Here is a 17348-nt window from a genome sequence, read left to right on the forward strand (position 1 = left end):
TTTCCCTTTGATTACACAGATGGAGCCAAGGACTTCTGTCTCCAGCATGAGAACAGAAAGCCAGTGTTCAGATGAGCTTCTCTTGAAATGTCTTTGCGCTCAAAGGTCTTGGAGCACAAAAGAAAGGGCGGAGGCAGAGATCGTGATCTCTGGCACTGTGAGAATCCCTTTGGAGACCAGCCTCTACATTTGCAACAGTCCTGGTTATTTATTTTTTTTTGCTGAGCCAGGAGTTTAGGAGATGGAGGGATAAAAGAGCACGTCCATAGCAGTTGGCACTTTTGTTTGATTGACCTAAAAGAACTCATGGATTGGGAGACATAAATTCCCAAAGACACTGCCACATTTCTTTTTTTGGCTTTGAGTCTGAATGCCGAAAAAGAGGACAGTTGACTTTGATGTGCCCTATTCCCAGGCAGCAGTTGTGACCCTGAGAGACTAAAACCCACAGAATAGCCTATTCTTCAAGTTCACTGAAGAGGTCACACCCTTGTAGGTGTTGAATCCAGAAATACACGTGATTTCAAACAGAGCTAAAGGAGAAGACAAAGCAACTGGGGGAAGGGAAGGTGCCAGAAGGCTGACTCCAGGCTGAAGCATAAAAAGAACAAGAAAAAGGCAAGGCACATTTCACAATGATCTTAAAAGGGAATCTGCAAAGAGTCAGAGGGCGAGGGCCTGTGACCCCGTCCTAACACAGCTGAGCATGAGCACTGGGTCACCTAAGCATTTGAAAGGACCTGAGAAGGACAGGCACAATCCATCATTTTTATTACCAGCTATGCCATGCACGGGGAAGGGGAGAAGATTAAAGTCACCCCCGTGCTGGGCAATACTGTTAGATTTTCTCAGAAAACCTTCATGCATAAGGCTTAGCAAAAGGACAGCACTGCCGGAGGAGAGGAAATTAAGAAAGATGATGTCAGAATTAGAAAAATGGGTAACCAGTGGAAAAGCCAGGAGAAATCAGAGGGAAAACTGCTTCTTGGGTTTGTTACAGTCATCTCAGAAGTGCCTCTCTCTGGTACAAGTCATGATTTTATCGAATTTCAACAGGTAGTGGTGCCAAGTCTGTTGCACAATAAACACTGGAGAAGAGGGTTTAGAGAATGTATCAGTCATAACTACATGACATGTTAGTGAAGCATGTTTCTTAGAGTGAGAACAAACAGTATAATTCAACTTCTAATGAAGTCAAACAACCCAAAAAGTAAAAGAGCAAAAGGAAACACACACTCTCTCTCTCTCCCATCACAAAACACATTAGCAAAATGGAGTGTTCATGATTAATTCACATTCCTTTCCGATCGTCTATCTTGCTAAAGCAGCATAAAATTCAACTCATTGTTTCTTCTCTCTGAAGATATAGGAGACATGACATCATGGCATCTCATGTAACAGTCAAACCAGAAAGCACAGCTGAGAGGTTTTGAGGTTTCCTAGCAAACATCAGGATGTCTGCAGCAATTTTACCTATTTGGTGAGAACTTCAAACTGTCTCCACAAGGAAAGGATTTATTAGACACTCTGCAAAGAGCACAGCATTTGCTGCCCCTGCTGTGTGCTGATGGACAGAAAATTCTACAACATCTATTATTTTAGGACTCAAGGCTCCTAAATTAGGCCATAAAAATGCAGAGTGGAGATCTTTACAACTATAAGGAGACTCAGGGATACGCGGAGATGGACGCCTTTGGCTGGGTAGAGAGATAATTAGAAGTTAGTGACAATTTGTACAATATACAAGGAGAGAAGAGGTTTTTCTTTCATAAAGAAGAAAGCTAAAACACTTCAAGTATACTATCCTTCTTCATAAGAGCAGGCTTTTTGAAGCTATTTCAATTAAGCCCAGCAAACTCTTCAAAATCTTTCAGATTGTTCCAGATCTCACCTGACTCTGTTCTACATTTTCATGCAAGAAAAAGTTATTTTACTTTGAAAAATCTGCATAATTAAAAACGGTACTGTCTTCTGATTGATAAAGTTTCAAGTGACAGCTTTGCAGCAAGCTGCCTCCCACACAGAAGCAATTTGTAAAAGCCTTTCAGAGTTTTATGTAACTGAAAAATCCGACTTGCTTTCACCCAGGTCCTCCTTTCCAGCACCAGTTTAAACGTGACTGCAAGGAACTGCAACAAATATACGCCTGAATATAAGATTAATTTAGATACCGATAATTGTGCCTAATTATGAGGCACCAAATGACAGCAAAGGCTTTTTCTTGTTCCTATTTTGTATTTGGAAAATTTTGAAACAATATCATATTTAAGGCCCAATTTAGCCCTAATTTTTCAAACACATCTGGACACACAACACATTTCCCATCAGCTCAAATGGGCTTGCGAGGAACTTAAGCAAGGAGAAAGAAAGAATTCATTTCACTGGGTCTGGGTGAATACAAATCTGTATTTGTTTTCTATTTTCGGTCATATAGCACATTAAACACTAGAGGGAGTACCAAAGAAAGTTGAATATTTCCCTCAGACAAAAGAGTAGTACGATCAAAATTTGAACATGACCTGTAAAGGCTTCATCTAAATCCATTTATCTCCAAAATTCTCAGAGGTCTTGAAAGCTAATAGGGATAGTACAATTACCCAGGCTAAATATAAATTTCCTGATGCCTTTTAAGAATTCTAGCTCTTAGAAAATAATCTAAAACCCAAACAAATAACCCGCATGTAGGTAACTACCTTCCCAAGCTTTAGCTTTAGGGTAAAATACAAGTAACACACTTTGCACAGCAAAAACTGAAAGCAATGCAGGTGGATCAGTTTGTCCAATATAACTCAGTAAAACTCATTTTTACTAAAAGAAAACACACTCAGTGGGTTGTTTATCTGTTTGTTCAATAAACTGATCCGGTTCTTATAACCAAATAATTGTGATATTTAAGACCAGCTACTAACATTACAAAAACGTAGCAGAAACTAAGCTAAAACATCATCTTGAGTGTACTGAAAGACAAGAGAAAAAAGGTATTAAAAAGAGCAAAATACTAAGAAAATTTGAAGACATTTCTATTTTAGTATCGTTATATATGTCTAGTAAATTATTTTAATGCTCTAAAATTATAGGCAGCTATTTCCTAAGGTTCAAAATAAGTACATCTCCAATCACCATGAACATGAATTGTCATTCACTTTGTATTTTGATTGTTCAACAGAAAAAGGCTAAAATCAGTGAAAGAGAAATCATACTTTAGATGAGACTCTTAGGACTAAAAATCAAGTCAGAAGAAGAGTTGCCTATACGTAATATTTTGCTTCATACTTTTCATTTCCTTTGTGATAAAGAATCGAAACCAAAATTCAGCGCAATTTCCAAAAAGGAAAAGAGTCAGATAATGACACAGGGAAAGCTTTAGGAAAAGACCCATCTACAAATCGTCTGATACTGAACCAAATCCACAGGACAAAGATTCTGACCTCTTAAAATAAAATTCTAGTAGTTTCCAGTTTTGGTACAGAATCAAGAAATCAGAGACTCATAGAATAACTTCCTCTGTAAGATCTCTGCAGGCCTCTGGTCCAAACACCTGCTCAAAACAGAGCCAGCTTCAAAGCCAGATCAAGTCACTCAAGGCCTCATCCCCTTCCTCACTTCCCAGAGCATTTTAAATGTTTTAAATACTATTATCCCGCGCTCACTGCAGCCAGGGCTGTCACTGATCTGCACATCCCCAGCCAGTTCCTTCTCATTCTTCACTAGCGGATCCAGCAGAGCACTGCCGCTAAGGAACTGGAGAGGGACTTTTTACACGGGCATGTAGTGATAGGACAAGGGGTAATGGCTGCAAACTGGAAGAGGGGAGATTTAAATTAGATATCGGGCAGAAATTGTTTGCTGTGAGGGCGGTGAGCCCCTGGCCCAGGTTGCCCAGAGAAGCTGTGGCTGCCCCATCCCTGGAGGGGTTCAAGGCCAGGTTGGACGGGGCTTGGAGCAACCTGGGCTGGTGGGAGGTGTCCCTGCCCAGGGCAGGGGGTGGCACTGGGTGGGCTTTAAGGCCTCTTCCAACCTAAACCATTCTACAATTCAATGATTCTATGAACTCATCCAGGGGGCACATCAATAAATTGTCCCTAACACTCTCCAGAGATCTCCTACATTGCTTCCACCCTAACCAGTTGTCATGGTTTGGGCCGGGTTGGCCAATAACAAGATGAGAGATGCTCTCCCTCACCTCTTACTCCAAGGAGAGGGAGAGATAAAGAGATTTATGAGTTTAGAAAAAACTAAACTAATGAAATATTAATAATAAAATAAAGAAGGAAATAATGAAATAGTTACAATATACACAAATATGCACAAAACCATATCAAGCTCCCAGGGAGATGTCACTGGCAGACAGTGGAGAAGTTCCAGACTGGACTCAGTGACAAATGGGAACCGGAGCACACTGACCAGGATCAAAGGCAGATGAGGTCCTCCTCAGACACCAGCCACTTAAGAAAGAGAGCCACTGAAGAAGCAGTCCATTCAAGAAGAGCCAACCTGACCCCTTTGGTCACTCAGCTTTTATACTGAGCATGGCAGATGGGATGGAACACCCCATTGGTCAGTTGTCCCCTCCTCCCCACAGGTGCGACCCCTCCACAGGGCAAACACCCACGTCAGCTGGCCCTGGTTGCCACAGCAATGACTGTGAGCAAGAGCCTCTCTGCCTGAACAGAACGTTGGCTCTGCTCTACCCCAAACCAGGGCACCAGTTTTCCTTACAGCAGATGGTTTAAGTCCCCTGTGGGAATGATGAGGCTTCCTCCAGCTTTTTGAAGAAACCTTGGTCCATCTGTACCTCTGCACTGTATGCCTCCCATGCTGCGTACTCCACCAGCTTCTCCAGTTCTCCTGTCCCAGACCCTCTCAGCCAGCCCAGCGCCGCCTCCCCAGCACAGCTCTGAGCACGAGCTGCACCTTTGACCATAAACTCCCTGTCTTCATCTCAAACTTCATTCCCTAAACACTTCAAATACCCTGTTAATACACAAATTCATTGTCAAAATGGAAGATGACAGCTTTGTTTCATATTGGTTTCCTGCCCTTATGCAAAGAAAACATCAGCCAATTAGCTGTGCCCCGTGCTTGCGCTTCTGAAGACTTTTCAGTTTCATACAGAAAATGACAGCAGCCTGAATGATGAGGTAAAAATGCTCAAGACAGCAAACCCAGCACACCCTTCGCCAGGCACTTTTGAATGACTTGATTTCTACAGTCAGTCGACTTTTCTCTTTTGTTCCAGCTCTGTTGTGATCTTTCAACATCCCAGTATTACTTAATTCAGGAGTTTGTCAGACAAAAGAGATATTTTTTTAGAGGAGGTTTTCATTTATGAGCGATTTGTTCTTGCTGGGGAGTATTCTTAACAGCAAATCTATATTAATTTTTAATATGGCGTTAATATCTCAGAGCATTATATACTTACTTTATGTCTATTTTTTGCCAGTTACTTGCAATTGGAACTTGTTTTTTTAACCAGCCCAGTAAAACAGGAAGCAACCCCTCACCCTCCGTATCTTTATAGAGTCCAAATTCCCTTACACCAGAGAGAGAAGGAGGAATTTTGACTCTCGTCCTGTACAATTTTGCTGCAAACTTTGTTGTGTGTGACTGCTTCAGAGAGTGAATGTGGAAAAAGAAAATATTTGTATCGTAGTAATGGTCTCATCTATCTGTAGCACTTGACACCACAGCTGCCAGCTGTACGGATAAATATCATGTTGCAGATAGATTGTGTCTGCAAAGCAGCGAAAATGGAATGTTAATTTAGGCTCAGCCGTGCTAAAACCAGGGAGGGCTCCGAGCATGCTTGGGGTAAACAAGGTCTCCACAAAAGCCTGTGCCTTGCACTCAGCCAAGGGCCTTCTAAAAATTCTTTAAATTACTAATTTCTCTAACTAGTTGGAGTACTGAGTCTAACAGCTATTAGAGAGAAGCACACATACAGAGAGATCAAGAGAATCGCTCTTAGAAAATCCTTTTCACAATTTTTTCCAAGTTCCCCGTGTGCAAGCACGGGGCACAGCTAATTGGCTGATGTTTTCCAAGATCCCTTTTGGCATCCCCTTTCTTGCTGGCTTGTCCTTTACAGTTTCCCAAAATGTACTCTTTGTCCTCATCCATCTTCTTTATTTCCTCAGAGATGAGGTTCTGCCACAGAGGGGATGCCCATCCTCATTACCTGACACCTCACAACACTTAGAATCATAGAATCATAGAATGTGTTGGGTTGGAAGGGATCTCTAAAGGCCATCTGGTCCAACCCCCCTGCAGTCAGCAGGGACACCTTTAACCAGATCAGGTTGCTCAGAGCCTCATCAAGCCCGGCCTTGAATGTCTCCAGGGATGGGGCGTCCACCACCTCTCTGGGCAGCCTGGGCCAGTGTCTCACCACCCTCAGTGTGAAGAACTTCATCCTAATGGCTAATCTAACCCTGCCCTGCTCTAGTTTAAACCATTGCCCCTCGTCCTACGGCTACATGCCCTCGCAAACAGCCCCTCCCCAGCTTTCTTGTAGGCCCCCTTCAGGTACTGAAAGGCCACTATAAGGTCTCCCCGGAGCCTTCTCTTCTCCAGGCTGCTGCTGGAGGAACTTACGTTGCTGTTCCTCTGCAGCCTCAGCATTCCTCATTCTACCACAGAGAGGGAAGGACCAGTGTTCAGCTTGCAGCAACCCATGCCAAGGCTGGGACCAGCATATCACGGCAGTGAAGTTTGCACCAGGACCTACTGGTGCTCACCAGAGAGCCGACCACTGGCAAGCTCAGCATCATCAGTGCCTGCCCACAACAGCACCCTGGCATATACTTCCAGCATTGCCTCCACCATGGATTGCCTGCTGGATCCCAAACATGACCTACTATTTTTCCACCTACTGTTGTAGCTTTCAAAGCCAAAGCCATGTTTGAAACCTTTTCCTTTTCTTCTAGCCTAAGTGAAGGTACTTTCCATCTATCCAGCTGCCTGCCCATCCATTTGTGTGATTACAGGGACAGACCAAAGGTAGTATCTACCATACCTAACGACTAGAACTTCATTGCTGTCTTCTGAGCGTGATACAGCCAGCCCAGCACTGTTTTTGTTGGATTCATGCATGCGAGCAACTTTCTGTGGCTTAATGAACCAATGCATATCACTCAAACCAAAGTAAGTCCCTGCATTGGTTCTTGGCCAAACAGAAGGTAAAGTGCAGTAATGGGTTAAACTGCAGTAACATAATTAGGTATCTAAGCCCTCAGAAGTCATAACAATTATTCCAAATTAAGATAAAAATAAGAGGGAAAAATACTTACTCAACAGCTCCAAAAAGAAACCTACTGTCAAAATGGACTACTGATGTCATCCTGACACCCAGCATCTAGAGGAAAGAAAATTGAAAAAAAAAAAGAAAAGTCAGCTCAACTTCAGTATTTTAACTGCTTATGCTTCTCAACTGTTCTGAGCCATTGTACTTGAAGAACTTTCTGCTCTTCAAGTGGCCGGACTTTGCTCTCCCTGAATAGCATCTCCTATTGCACTTTCAGGCACAGAAGGCTAGACCAAGACAGACACTGGCCTGTTCCAGTAGGTCATTTCTTACGTTCTTGTCTGTTTTCATACACAAAACTAAAGCAACCGTTATGGAATATGCAGACAGAGAAAGCACTCAGGTTAGGGCAGGTTCCAGTACACTACTGCAGACCATTACAGCAAAAACAATCGGACTTCCCTTGCTGTCCTCCAGACTCTGCCACCGATCTGCCGCACTTCCTTATGCAAACCCTTTTCCATCTGTGATTTCATCAAGATAGGTAAAATTGCCTCCCACCTTCAATGAGAAGCTCCCAGATGCTTCTCAAAACCTTGTCTTCGTCAAACAAGCTTGCAAACTCGTTGACTTCATCCACCTGAGGCCAGGTGCTTAACTGAGATGCTCATGTGGAAAGGCAACTTATTCTAGCGTAAATGAGCTAATTTTAATTTTTGGTAAGTTCCTAGACTGCAAGGACTAAATTAGGCTATACGGACCTCTGGAATTATTCATTTGCCTTCACAGAAGGAGTCAGGACCAAAACCACGATGAACTTATGCTTTTCATAAGTGCTGTGGGCTAGATGAGATGAATATGGTTAGGTTGTATAAAACACTTGGTTGAGGTGGGCTCTGAAGAGCATTGGGGTATCTGGGCGCTAGAACATGGCAAGAAATTAGAAGAAATATCCAAAGCACAAAAAATAAAGCAGAAGCAAGGAAGAAGAGGAAGAAAGAGCATTGAACTGAGCAATGAGGACAGGAGCGAGTCCTCCTAAAAGGACTGTTGTGGTACTACAGTCCTTTCTGTTATCTTTGCCGTTTTTAAATCTCTTCTGTCAAGCCAAGTAACGAAAGAGACTTTGCTCTCAGGTTATAGACAGTGAATATCCCTGTTGTCAGTCAACTGTTACAGAACTTGAGCGAAGCAGTGTTAATTATCTAATATCTAGGCACTTTTTCTACTTCATAGTAATTTTCCATCCTATTAGTTTTTATATCAGAAGCCGTGCAGAACTGACTCTATTTATCTTTGGCACACTGGTATAGTTAGAGTTTCTTAAAATGCGGGCCTGAATAAAATCTTAATATCCCTGTTAATTTGTCACCGATCTGAAAACTGAACTTGAAATAGTTTGCAGAGTCTCTTCCACACAGGTCTTTTGTTTTAATTGATTTTTTCTTTTTCCCACAGGAAAGCTAATTTAGTATGACTTGCCAGTAGTAAAATTGAAATTCTTTGGCTAATTAATTTTTGTACCTGAAACTGAATATAGCTGACATTTTTTTCCCCCCAGTTTTTAATACCTCCCTCTCAAAAATTCAATCCTTGGCATATGAAACCAAAGGAGAGTTAGAAAAGTTTTCAGGAATTAGAAAACTTTCCTGGAATTAGAAGGTTTAACAGGGATTACTTTATAGGGATATAAAAGTTTTTCATCTCTACAGAGCCAAAAGCTAAAATACATGGAAAGTCTGGAGCCAGCACGGGCTTCCATTACAGAAAAGTTGCATGGTGAGACAGGAACCCGTGAACTTTTCAACCTCACTTCGACCAGTATGAACCAGGAGAAACGTTAAAACTAATTTTCACAGGCAGAGATGAGATACATCGTACGATTAGGTAAATCCGTAAAAGCTAAAATGAACAACTTTTGTGTAGTTACACCATAAAGGCGTAGATTTCACAGAAGGAATACTACTGGAGGTGAACATGGCTTCAAGCATCAGGACTCTTGTTGAACTTAGGCTTTTCTACTAAAATGTTTGTGTTGCATCAGGTTGAGCCTCAGACATTTCTCTGCTGTTTTCTTTGATCTCCAACTTTCTATCTAAATACTGCCACGCCTTTAACACTCCAAAATCACCCAATCTTTCACACTAATGCTTACAGAGATTTCCAACCATTCTACATCTTTTAGCAAATGTTCCTCACTTTGGATTTTTGCCTAGCTGATAGAATGATCTCTTACTGACTTGTATCTGCCGATGGCAGAGTTAAGATCAACTCCGGTAATTGCAGCAAAACCTGTTAATAAATTTAAGCCACTTACATTACGCATGCAAATGCTTCTATGCGATGCCCAGAATACATAAGAGGTCACATTTCATGGCCGGGTGGGACATGGCACTTCTTCAGCAGCACAACGGGGCAGGGCTGAAGGCTGTCTCCCACCACGCGGGACTCCCCGCTGCGCGCCCAGCAGAATTTGCCTCCCCGCCCTTGTTTTGCTTTCCTTAATACACCGTGAAGACCCTACCAGGGCAATACGGGGAGATGATATACCCCAAGGCAGAAGGTAATGCACGCCGTTTCACCACATCTCCAGCTGTGCCGTGTCCCTCATCAACGGATGCTCCCAATAAGCTGCAGAACAGTTGTTTTCTTTCTCACGCACAGTTCTGGAAGCAGAAAAATCACTGGTTTTTCTGTTCTCTTTCCCTTTTCCCTTGTACATCTTTCTACACCACTGGAGATCTGGCTGAAAGCTTTCAAAGGATTAATTTGAGACTCTGGAAGAGACAAAGAAGCACCTGCTGAACGCGTGACGGCGATGCTGTGCGGCATATTGGCTTGTTCCACTGCTTCTTGATGGCTTTCTGACCAGTCCCACCGTCATCCTGCAGGTTTTGAGAGTACTTGTGGAAAACTCTACCCTGCGAAATGCACACATTTAACACAGCACTGGTCAGACACCAAAGTCATTTGTGTACAAATATCCACAGATTTACAAGGCTAAAAGTTTCAGCTGCATATTTAATGAAGCATCGCTACATATTTCAACCTTTCGAACCCTCACAAATGAGGGCCAGCCCTCAGGACTGCTGCGATGCAGGTGGGCTAGCTCGGTTTTACTGTGTGAGTCAAAGAAATTCCTCCTTGAGACACTTGTCACTTTGGAGAAGACTCTCCGGAGCCGCCTCTCCAACCCAACCGCAGCAGCCGGGGAGGTGACGCCAACAAGAGGTGACAGCAACACCCTTCCCAGGCCTGCTTACCTTGAAATGCTCAATTAAAGAAAGAGCAGGTGTCTGGTATGTCTAGGCTTGCAGTTGCTTCAGATACGCAGGGAAATGTCAGCACTCCACTCGCACTGATCTGGTTTTGGCGAGCAATACAAGTTGGGAAGGAGAGAGCGGTCCTGTACGTGCCCGAACATCCATCACCCGCAAAGCGCAGCTTTCCCCTTCATCTCACCCTCCTTTGAAGGCTTCTTTTCTCTGTCCCACAACCCAAGTAGGGACCCCAAGCATTCCCATAAACCAGCGCTGATTCCCAGACTCACCAAACTCACTTTTTAACCTTGTTCCCCAGTTTGGGAGCTCTGCTGGTGCATTTCAATGCGTACATGGCAAACATACAAAGAATGATATTTATGCAACCCAGGGTGTTTGAAGCAGCCACAGATAAATATGACTTCTTCAACTCAGCATTTTAAAATTATCTTTTCACATGTGCATATTTGAAGGAAAGAAATGCCACGTTTTATTAGTGCGAGCTGTATGGGAAACTCATTGGTTGCTACTGTAAGCGTGCCTTGCAACCAATAAAGCACTTCGTCAGTTGTACTTTCATATGAAACATTCACCCATAAATTATCATCTTTTTCAATCATCGTGTCTATAGTAGAAAACACCTTTCTGAAGCTAAGTGGTACCATAAGTGCAGTACTGTGTGAAATAATTAAATTTACACTTATTAAATTAATCTGAATTCACAATACATCAATGTCCTGGCCAAAAGACATCTTTCAAGACATGACACAAAAGACAAATATTTAATCAAAACGGGAAGGAAAGTTTTGGAGTTGTTTTTTCTTCTAATTAATGACCTCTCAAACACCAGGAGGACCTCGCAGGAACTGAGAGCTCGGGCTGGCGCAGATGCATTACAATAACCGCGGCTGCTCTCCTGGATTCTGTTTTGAAAACAGACTTTTGGCAAAACATTAATATTTTTGAATCCCGCATAACTGAACAGAAGCACGTTTTATGTTGCATACTGTAGGTCTTTTTACTTCAATCTAAAGGTGGCTTTGTCTTAGAGAGAGATTTAGTTTTCAAGAGACATTCATCAAGCGGTACGTCATCTGTCAGGCATAAATCAGCTAACCTCTGCTGAGTAATTTTTTTTTAATTACTTGAAAAGCAAAGCCTTTAGAGGTATACGTGCGACTTTCTTTTTGTTTTTTAATAAGACGCGATTTTGCTATTTATGTTTTTACCTTGGTCAGAAGCCTGGTGGTTTGTACATGTGGTTTTGGACCTTATAAATAATCAGTAATAAATAGTTAGATGCCTATAATTCAAGGATAGCAGAGGATCCTGGCACTGCTATGCCTGAGCAGTATTTTAAAACGCAGCAGAGCCATACTTCTGTTATTTTCCGACCTGCAAGGGGAAGAAGTGACACCTAAGGCTATGTCTACATTATTTATACCACTTTGATAGATTAAATCTTAACCACAAGGATGAGCTTTTAAAACATGCCCGAAAATGTTTAAAGATTCCACAGGTGCTCTTCCTGAGTGCAAACAAAGGCTCCTCTTTGTAGTACGAAAACAAAATTAAAATGTTACAAAGTCCTGGGAGCTATAGTTTCTGCTTAAAACAAATCCTTGACTGGACATGTTGGATTTATTTATTTTTAACTAACATATTTTTGGAACTCACCAGAGTAATATCTCTCTCTCTCTCTCTCTCTCCCTATATACATATATATGGGGCGGGCATGTGTGTCTATATACATGTACATATATGTATGTATAACTGGATGTATATATGTACATATATTTGCAAAAAACTTCCCATGGTTCACTCAAACTATTTGCTCTGACATCTTTTTTCTCTCCATGCGATAGTCCTTGAGGACACTAGATTCTAAAAATATTTACTTTTTCAGCAACATTCTCTGCACTTAGTAACAGCCACTGTAGATAACGATACTAAAAACCTTCACTAATAATTCATTAATCCTGGTACATTTAGTTTAATTATTATGTGTGCAGGATTGTGAAAACAAACTTCACGCTCTTAGCTGAACCTCTCTGGTCCAGAAAAACACAGAAGATAATTTCATTTGAGATCTCTCATACCAATTATTTGTGCAAATTTCAGTTTCCCAGCCATACTTGGCATTAGCAAAGACTCAACAGTATTACTATATGAAGAAAATACTTTAAAAATATCATCAAATACAACTCAAGAGTGAATATACAGCACAGAGCTACCCAGGCAGCATTTTTTAAATTCATTTCTATATGTCTAAAAACTGTGTGCGCCCCCCACCCCATATCCTTCATTCTGGAAGGAATTCAGTACTGGAGGAAAGGCTCCAGTGAACGTATTCTACCATCATAAAACTCCTCATCTAAATTATCATAGATGTCCCACATCGTTAGAGATCGTGACAACACAACATGCTGCCTTCTGATTTAATGGCTTTTAAATTTTTTGTCAAATCATTAATGAATTACCTTTCTCTGACAGCATTAGCTTACACTGTAAAACCTCTGCAGACACCGAGTTTCTTGAAATATAGCTGGAAACAAAGTAAATCAGTCCATTTGAAATTTCAGGACATTTCATTTGCTGTCAAAAATATGTAAAATAAGAAATGAGATGTGGTGAGGTCCTTGTGTACGACTGTGAAGCTAACAGATAGATGAACATGAACGTCTCTGAAATTTGATTCACTGAAATATATTTCTTAAGTATTGCTGACTTTATTTGTACATGTGGGGATTTGAGTCAAAGTGGCAAAAATGGTTATGATTACCTTATAAATATGTAGAGTAATTAGCAGGAGCACAACTTCTGCCATTTATGACCACGGACTACAGCAAGCAATGCAGAATGCAACGATTTAGTAACAACTTTATATATTGTGAACTTGCGTTGGCTCTTCAGAATATAAAATTTTCTAATTACCTTGAATGTATCATACATTCATGCCGTGGCGAGGGGTGGGTCGCTCTCTTCTCCCAAGTAACCAGTGATAGGATGACAGAAAATAGCCTCAAGTTGCGCCAGGGGAGGTTTAGATTAGATTTAGGAAAAATTTCTTCAGGGAAAGGGTTGTTAAGCCCTGGAACAGGCTGCCCAGGGCAGTGGTGGAGTCGCCATCCCTGGAGGTGTTTAAAAGATGGGTAGACGTGGCACCTAAGGACATGGTTTAGTGGTGGACTTGGCAGCGTGAGGTTTACAGTTGGGCTCAATGATCTTAAAGGTCTTTTACAACCTAAATGATTCGACGATTCTATGATTCTATTCTGTAAGAGAGAGCACGGGAAGTGACACAAATTCCACCACTACAAATTGCTCTGGAATCTTCCTGCCAAATCTCAAGCCCAGTTTTAACAGAAAAATATCAACAAAACATTAAGCTTTGGTGGGTTTTTTTTTAATAAATTATAGCTACTATACCACTGACATTGATTTTGTTTCTTATTCTTAGGCTATTTAATCATTTCCAAATTTGGAGGCAAACCAGAATTAAACAATTGAAAACCTATAAACCATATCTGAATCTGCGAATAGAGCTAGAACAGTTTTAAACAAATTATCTGTTAAGTAGCTCCACAGATTACAATGGTATTAATGGCGCACAGTTTGGTCCCTGGATTTGCAACTGAAGAAAGATACTGAGTTCCATTACAGTCAATAAAAGCTCAAGTAGAAGGAAGATCAGAAAATGTTCTTTATTCTGATTGCTGTAACCTAAGGATGATCACTGCCTTCTCTTTCCTTATGCCTCCATGACAAAGAACAAAAGGCCAGAATTTTAGGACTCATTTCAGCATAAAATTGCTTTAAAATGTGCTTTCTGAAATAGATTTCTTCTTTCTAATTCCCAAGGAGTTCATAACTGTATTTTTAGAAAGGCAATTTGGAATTTAACAAATACAGACACTTGGAAATGTCTTTGTGCTTTCTGACTTTCACAAAAAGACATTAAGGTCATTTTTTTTTTTTTATTTTTTTTTCAAAAGTGGAGAATACTTCTGAGTGGTCGTAACCATGGCTACCAAGTTCAGAACCAAATACAACTGCTGAAATTGGAACCCAGCAAGATGTATATAATGCACATGATTTGATCCACAATAATTGTGACTCAGAATTATGGAAAATCTTCCAATAGCTATTCCCAACTAGGGAAGAGGAGAGACCTACACTGCACCAAATTCATTAAGGGATCTGGTAGCCCATTTTGTAACGTCCCCTCCAACATTACTATCACCCCACCCCTACTTCTTCTTTGATTTGAGGCTTCCCTGACCTGTCCTACAGCCTAAAGCCTTTAGTTTTGTCATCAGCTTGTTCTCCCCTCAACAGAGGGACTGCGAACTTCAGGAACCCAGAATCTGGTTCACTCAGTTCAAACTAAGTAAGTAGAAATGACAAAATCGGATGTCAACAGATTTACTTAGGGAAAAAGGTACATTGCCCTTTTACATGCTTTGTTCAATCAGCTTTCCTCTTATTTCACGAAGATTTTTCTGTTACAGAATTCCAGACTCTTCAGAGTATGAGAAAGACTGAGACTTAAAGGGCTAATGAGGTGAGTTGACAGGTATATCCAATTTCAAAGAGTGATGATGTTGTTTTAAATATTTAACGCACTGAAAAACATATGGAAAGAAAAATAATGTGAAGTTGGCTTTTGCACCATAACACCATATTTTCTGTATCTTTCTATGTTGCAGCCACATTATACAGAACTGCAAAAAAGAAGATGGCAGATTTCAAATCAGTTATCATGGTGCCATCAGCTTTAAAAAAATTTAATCTTTTTTCCTATTTTTTTCATTCTCCCAGTGCAATCAATAAACAAGCCATGGCTATCAATCTCCACGCTATGGAGCAATATTTTCTTTTCAATCTGATAGCTTCACATGATGAATTATAGTCATTAGAAAGCATGATAGTGTGTTACTGTAGCTTCGGCACATTTGGAAGTGTTGCTGGCAGAATAAAGTGGGAGGGTTCGCTTATTATTATTATCTGCATTTGAGATGTAAATATTACCTCGAGTACGCACCACCCTTGATAGCCCATCAGAGCCAAATCGTCCCAACATTTCAAATGACATTTCAATGTTATTTCCCCAATAAATGTTTTTTTACTTGCAACATTCGCATGTGGGTTTATGTTCAAACGTTTGGATAGGTAACGGTTTCTGTTAGAAAAATGTGGAAAAAACATAATAATCTGAAGCATTTATCTGCATCCAGGTACGTTAACATGTCCACAAAGACGGGACCATGACTGCAAAGCAAATTGTAACTAGGCACCTCTGAGTTAGAAAGCCAGACGAAGAATACTTTTAGTAAATAATTATGCACGTAGCGTAATCAAAGTCATCTCAGCAACGTGGAGCTCCTGCGTTATGCAGCTTAACAAGCTGCCAGAAGTCTGAACTGAACTAGTAAAAGTGACTCTCTGCCAGCAAAACAGAACAGCTTTACCATCTTTGAGACCTTTCTCCTCAATCTTTTCTACGTAAAAGCTTTTTTGCTCCTGCACTTGTAGCAGCCAACATAAAAGCGAAGCATCTTCACATGGATTGAGGGACGAGGAATTAAAATAGGTCTCTCCAATGCCTTTAATGTCACAAAAAAAACGCCCTGACAGGAGGCACGCTCGGAGGACAGACAGTGGAAATGGGTTTTGCGGCTGCCAGTTGGCTCTCTGGAGCTGAGGGATCGGCAGGGGGGAGAGGGGAGGAGGGAGGGGAGCGGCCGGACCCAGGGAGCTGGGGAGCAGAGAGGGATAAAAGCCCCAGGATAGAGCCTGGGAGAAAATTTAGTGAAGGCACAAGAAGTGGAGAAAATGAGGGAAGGGAAAGCAAGCTCCCCATCCTCCCTTTCAGTTATGAGACGTCGGAGCTGAGATTAGAGCTCCATTAGAAGAAAAAGCCTCCACTGCCAAACTTAATGGGCTTCCAATCCGAGACATCTCTGGACACCATGTTGTGCTCCTGGATCTGCTAATAAATCACATGTCCAAAGATGCTGTAGGTGACAGCTACAAAGCCTGAGCACAGGCTCCTTAGACAGCGCTTACACAATTATTTTTGTCTTCTGTTGCATGATCTGCAGTGAACCTCGAAAAAAATCCAGGAACATCTCAAAACAGAGGAAGAAGTTGAACTTTAAAAAAAAAAAAAACCACAACAAAACTAAAACAAAATAGGATAGGAAAGAAACATACGTTATAAATTTGCACTGAAAAGAATGAGGAGGCCATGGCTACTTACAGGAACGCAGAGGAATATTTTCTACCTGGGAGGGGATCCAGGATTGCCACTGAAAGATGGATCAGTCACCCCCAAACACAGCCCAGGTGGGATTTCAGAAACAAGCAAAGGAGCAGCTTCCGTCAAATTAACTCAGACTGAATTTTTTCTCTTGTAAAATCTTGCAACAAACAAGAGCTTCGAAACTGTCCCCTACTTTTTTGCTAAGGTTTGTTAAATACAGTTGCACCTTGCTCTGGTCTAAACCCTGTCCGGTGTTGGCACCCAGAGTAAAGGGGTCAAAATAAGCCAGATTCAAATGCGGTCCTTTTGCAGAGAAAAACGTCCTTGTGGAAGCAGGAGCTGTGTTCAAAGGGACCGGCTTCCTGGGAATGTCGGGGGAGCCCGAATGGGCCGTAACCTGCTAGTTTGCAAGGGTTTATCCAGAAGAGCTGATTTTGGGGGAAACTTCCCACAGGCTAGAGCAAACAAGCACCGTGCCCAAATGAACGGCGAGCAAAAAATCACTTCTTATCTCCAGGTGAACCTCTGTGGCACCACAAACCTTTTAGCAGTGTAGAAGTATTTATTTGAAGCATTAATG

Source organism: Larus michahellis, chromosome 7, assembly GCF_964199755.1.
Source record: "Larus michahellis chromosome 7, bLarMic1.1, whole genome shotgun sequence".
Taxonomy (NCBI): domain Eukaryota; kingdom Metazoa; phylum Chordata; class Aves; order Charadriiformes; family Laridae; genus Larus; species Larus michahellis.